The sequence below is a fragment of the Megalops cyprinoides genome, chromosome 23, assembly GCF_013368585.1.
Source record: "Megalops cyprinoides isolate fMegCyp1 chromosome 23, fMegCyp1.pri, whole genome shotgun sequence".
NCBI classification, from domain to species: domain Eukaryota; kingdom Metazoa; phylum Chordata; class Actinopteri; order Elopiformes; family Megalopidae; genus Megalops; species Megalops cyprinoides.
This window is the reverse complement of record NC_050605.1, coordinates 12,344,846-12,350,845: the sequence shown is the minus strand read 5'-3', so window position 1 is coordinate 12,350,845 and position 6,000 is coordinate 12,344,846. Positions and strand designations below refer to the sequence as shown.

The 6,000-nt window shown below is 37.5% G+C and overlaps 1 protein-coding gene across 1 annotated transcript in view; it reads left to right on the top strand.

Annotated features, from left to right (window-relative positions):
- The window catches only part of LOC118770113 (forkhead box protein P2), a 129,366-nt gene that overhangs the window by 12,999 nt on the left and 110,367 nt on the right, over positions 1-6,000 (top strand). The window contains exon 2 of the mRNA XM_036517552.1: positions 5,511-5,576. The gene's annotated coding sequence lies outside the window, so the exon portion shown is untranslated. The remainder of the gene's footprint in view (positions 1-5,510; positions 5,577-6,000) is intronic.

Sequence of the window (6,000 nt, the reverse complement as noted above, 5' to 3'; positions counted from 1 at the left end):
AAAGCAGACCTGTAATTGAGGTCAGCCTTTGCAATATGTCTGCATATGTCAGCACCGCATACTTAGTTAAAAGTTTCTGCTCGCATCATTCATTGGGTAGATAACATGGCAAAAGAAAACATGGATGTTTATACATACGTACCGGTTGTGTAAGCTACAATATTTAGATTGCAGATGTAAAGTTGAGTGTGGGGGAATTTTGTGACGGCATCTGTTTGCCTTAGCATCCCACCCAGGAACGTGTGCACCACCGGGATACTGATGGAGAGGAGGTTGTCTGTGGCCTTAAGTAGTGAGGGGATCAGACTAACTAGCTAGCTAGCTTTGTGTTCAGGGGCAGTTGTGTTAGCTCACTCATGGCACTGTTCCTGTCTGGTAGGCATTTTTTTCATTTTCAGTTGTATTTATACAACTCACAATCTTCAGTGTATATAGCCCTGGAAAATACACTCAATGTAGCCGAGCTAGCATGCCAACAAACTAGCTACTGTTTCAGTTGTAGTGAATGTTACTGTGACCAAATTGACATGTCACTGGTCACCTTCAAATATGACACCAATACAATTTTATGTACTAAAATAAAATGAATAACTTCATGTATTTCATAGCTGGCTAGATACTTCAGTGTCAGATGAGCTGGCTGTATTCACAGAAGGGAAAATCCTATCTTCATTTCACAGCTATGGTCTTATAGGACCATATTTTGCAGAACATGGCATAGGTTGTATCTACAACGTGAGAACAGTTACGTACATAGGTAAGTGCTTCCGAGCCAATAGAGTGGCTTCATGAAGTACTACCACCTCTTGTGGACTACGACTCACAGTTGTTAGATTCCACAACGTACCTTGACTGTAGTTGGAACAGCTACGTGGCAGGACCACTGATTATTTTTATCATAACCGGGATTGTACTCTCAGACCATTGTGTGTCATTGCACAGTACTGTGCTCTGTCTATAGCTAGCTAGTGTTTAAACCATTGGGGATGTCATTGTTAAATGGATGTCTGAGTTGTCATGCCAGTCTCCTCTTTCAAATGACAGTGTTTTAGCGTAGTGTATTACCATAATATTATTTTCTTTTGTGGCCACTAGGTAGCTATTGTTTTCTGAGACAAACTGAGATGTTCCTACAAATATCCTAACCTCAGGAGCCTACAAGGAACATGGCGATTTGCTCTTATAGAGCACCATATGACAATGGATATTATTTTGTGGGATTTGTGTACAAGTATGACCAATGAGCATATTAGGGTGGCCAAATAAATTTATCACACACGTTGAGTTGAACGTTCGTCAATAACTTTGTCTTGCAGTCTGTGCCTCCAAGTTTCAGATGACAGGAGGGAATATTATTCCATGTTTAAAGAAAGTGAACGTTCAACATTTCATTAATAGGTCTCATCATGCAGGGTTATCAAATGGGGTGAATGGATTAAAATGTGAAATTAAATGTATGTCAAATAGAAACTTGGGCTTTCACTGGACTGGACTTTGCCTGTCTAGTTGCCATTAATGTTGTTACACATAGTTGCCACTGCAGTGCACAACTTATTTTACTGCATAGAAGAGAGAAAACAGACTTAATTGTCAAGTCAGAATATGCATATCTTGGAAAAATAGTGTGACACACACTCATTTCAAGTAACATGCCCTCATTTTGGGCAGGCACTTAGTAGTAACAGATGCTTGCAACACTCCATAGAACCACTTAAGTGGGGTTTACATGTACAGATCTCATTACTGATTCAGGCCCTATATGGGCAAACTGCTAGGAAATATTTTAGTGTGTTATGAGGAGTGTACAGTAGCTGCAGTACTATGTATTACGTCATAATTAATGGGGATGGGGTTGGTTACAGACGTTTCCACAAGGCAAACATTTTAAATTATTCTTTAATTCTAATATTTACATTGAGGCTTGACTAACCTGATAATGTAGAACAAACAATGAATCAAAAATAATGTTTTAGTTTTACATAACATAAATAACTGTGTTAAATTTATGCATGGCACTTTTTGGGAACCTGTTGTCACTGCCATAACTGACCTCATGTGTGCAAACTGAGAGGCATGACCTTGCAAGTGAGAATGAAGGTTTGCCATTTGTCCATGTTTTGATGAATCTTATGTCTAGCAAAGTTGACAGGTGATATGGTTGATGCAAGTTGCCTCCATGTTTTCATTAGGTTTGTGACTAAAAAAAATTGACAGATGGCCACAAATTGTGGGGTTTGTGTCGAAAAACTGGCCATTCTTTCATCCACTCTCAATACAGTTGGTATAGAAACACATTCAGTCAGGGTAGTACAAAGCGCCCCAACAGTTTACACTTTCTACACGCCCTCCCTCTGTTATGACAGAAAAGCAGGTGTTTACAGTGTAATTTGATCACTCTGGGTCACATATAGTGATAAGCAGTGGCGATTTTACGTACTTTGCTCATGTAGTCAGTTGTTGAATGCAGCGCCAGACAGCATGAACTGCTTTCAGCCTGGTTAGTGCAGCAAAAAACATTCTTTTTGCCACTAGTTCAGCTTCTTATGTATAAAATGACACATGACACTGATTTCAGCTTATTGTTTACTGTGATGAATATTCATACTTAAATTCCTTAAAGCACTTTTTTGATTTCATGATGGATGAAATCATACCATCTGTGGTATCAGTCCACCCCTGTGAAAAGGAAGATATATTCAGATACCTTTGATTTGCTAAGGGTGCACATTGACCTCAACACCCACATTTTGAATGCAGACCAAGGCATGTTCAAATTGACATGGCTTATAAGAAGGAATCATAAACCCTATCCCCCAAATCTGTATGCTGACAAATACTCAACTCATACAAACCTTCTTTTTTTGTATCAATTTGTCCACAGCATTGAATTTCACCCACAGTGTTGTTTTTTTGTTGCATTGTGCCTTAGCTATCAAAATGTGCATATGTAACACAGGTTCTCAACAAGTTGTGCATTGTGTTGTTATAATATACCTTTCTGTTCAGCATTATGGCATTTGTTTTTCAGGTGTAAGAATTCTCAGCTTTGCTTTGTAAAGATTAATAAATAAGCATTTTTTCTCTTTAACAATGTTGTGTCTAATTGTTCCTCACTTCAAATGATGCCTGGAATAGGTAGGTCTCAATCATTGGTTTTATTTTGTATTTATAAAAATAACTCTCGCTGGAGTAGTATGATAGGAATACAGTGTCCATTAATAACCTGACCCACTTAATGTCCCCAAAGTCAGTTACAGCTATGGGGATATTGAGTGGGTTATTCTGAAGTGATATTTTGAAGTGTAGAGCTGGGACAGTTTTGGTTTTCCAGAAATAAAATGTTTTCCCCTGTGTTGGTCTTTAAACAGATTGAGACAAGTCTGTTCATTAGGTTTATGACACCCCCTCTTCAAAAAATCTTTGTACCCAAGGTGTACTTTCCCCTGGGGGCAAACTAGTTCTGAGAAGTTTGCTTTGCCCCAAAGTGTAATATCCCCACCTTGACAATCATCTTTAAGCCCAAGAAATGCTTATAGGGAATAGTGAGAGGCCAAATGACATTTTCAAACTAACACCTTCATGCCTAATCTGTAATTACAAGTCCACATTTCCCCCTGTATTTATTTGTGTAGAATGTATGTCTATAGTGGTGTGGTATATTTGTGAAAATATTAATTTGGATTAATTTGGTATTAGGATCAAAGCCAGATGGGTATTACAGTTGTGAATTACATTTTTTATTTTGGTCTTAAAAGGTCCAGTCAACCTGTCCTGCCTTTTATATGATTTGGTGGTTACAAAAAACCTTTGTAAGTTAGCAAGTTATTAAACATCTTGTCAAAGGCTTGTCCAAATTTTAGATAATCTGAAAATGGCAATTACTAGCAGGAAAGCTTGAAAGTATTGTTGCTGTTTTAAGTAAATTTAGGTCAACCATGTTGATTAGCTCACAGGTAAATCAGAAAGTGTTCAGCGTTAAGCTGTATAGAAACATAGAGCAAGGTCATGTCAAGGTAACCAGTAGAGTTAGTGTGATACTGCAGTTTTACTTAACAACCGCAATACCTGTTGCATATGTATATAATCATGATCTCACAAAGAAATCCCCTTCTCCACCAAAAAGTGGGAAGCTCAGGAAAGAAGCTCAGAATTGTATTTATGTGTCTGTGTGTGTACATGTGTGTGTGTGTATATATATATGTGTGTGTATGTATGTATATCAGAACTGGTACATTCTGCTATAATTTTGCCCAGGTTCAGGTGGCAGTTCCTTTGAAAGTATTGTTTCCACCTCCTTGCAAATTAATTCATTGGTTCCGAAAGAATCCAGATAGTTTTGACAAAATGGATTAACTTTTCAGTGGGATCTCCTCTTCTCTGTCCTTGATAATCCTGCTCTTCAACCCAATAAAAATCACATAGCAGGATCAGGGCCCTAACCAGGATACCAACAGCTTTGCCAACCCCTGCACATGGGGTTACAATATTTGTCTTAAGGGCTGATCACAATCAATTGCAGTCAAAAATATGAGTTGACAACTAAATGCGTTAACCTTCCATACGCAGCAAAGTGGCAACATAGATCAGGTCTTCAGAATCCTGGATTATCTTTTCTTACTTTAAAAGCAATTAAACATGACATAGAGACTTCAGTCCTTAATTGCCAACTTTTTGTGCAATTAATTAAACTTTCTGTCAGTTTGTGTTAATGTGTTTTACTGTTATTATCATTATCTATTGGATCAACAGATAGATCAACAATAGATTTACATAGTAACGAAAGGTCAGAATTGATTCCTCAACAAAATCAAATACAGAAATGTTGTTTAGGTGTTGTTTAGGGCCTCAGTGTAGCATTTTATCGCTTGAAGAAAAGGCAACAAACTCTTCCGTTGACATAAATGGAAGTAGGGTGCTGAGAGCCCATGAATTCATGTCTCCCCTTTGAATTGACAAAAGAAATCAGAAGGTTTGTCTCAGATGTACCAGTAAATAGTTTTTAAGTCAATATATTTAATTTATTTGTGCGTTTACACCATCGTTGTCGCCTTTGTGGCTGTGGGTTTAGCCAATTACCCAGGCAAGCATCCTATAAAGAAGCGTACCCATTCGTCCCATTAAAATCTATAACCTTATTTTTATCTTAGTGCATATATTTTTAATAAAACTATTCTATTCTTAGTACTGGCAAACTATATGTGGTGTTAGACAACTGATTCCTGTCAGTCATGTGAGAAGATTTTCTATAGCATATTTGTGGCATCACTGTATTTACTTGTTCTTATGCTTGTTCTGAAAGCAAGAAAACATGAGGAAAGACTTAAATGCAAAAAAAAGTGTTCTAAAGAGAAAAAAGATGAGGATCATTGAGCCTGATGGTAGAACGGGAAGTGAAGAAAATATGATATTGCAACATTTCCGTTTTATTCTGTGATGTGCTGTAATTGCTGTTAACATTTTTAGCTGAATGTTGATTTCTTCTTGAATTAAATAAACTTTTTTAATTACAGATTCTCAGCGTTTTGGCTCATCCAGTTTTCAGAAGGACATTTCCAGCTAAAATTTCCACTGTTAGGGTGAGTATACACTTTGATATTATCTTTTTGGACGATGAATGAAAAAACTCATTCTGAACATTTAGTCCAAGCGCTCATGTGTTCTTGGCATCGTTTCTTTTTTAATCATATTAAGGATAACAAACTGAGTCGTGGGCTCTGGCTGTGTGCTGCTGGGACTTTTTTGGAACCATGTCACATGTCTCTTGACTGACAGAGCTTTGGTTCATATAGAGTATCACAAAGCTCCACATCACACTCATAATAGAATTTCTTCAGCTGTAGGAGCAATCAACTTCTGGGTTGTTCCAGAACCACATGATACCTTTTCAATCAACCATAGTCAATTGGTGGCTTAAAAGTACTATTGGACTGTGTTTTGATAAAATGTCATACATCAGCAGGGAAAACATGTGATATTCTCCTTCCAGTGGGTTTGAAGGTC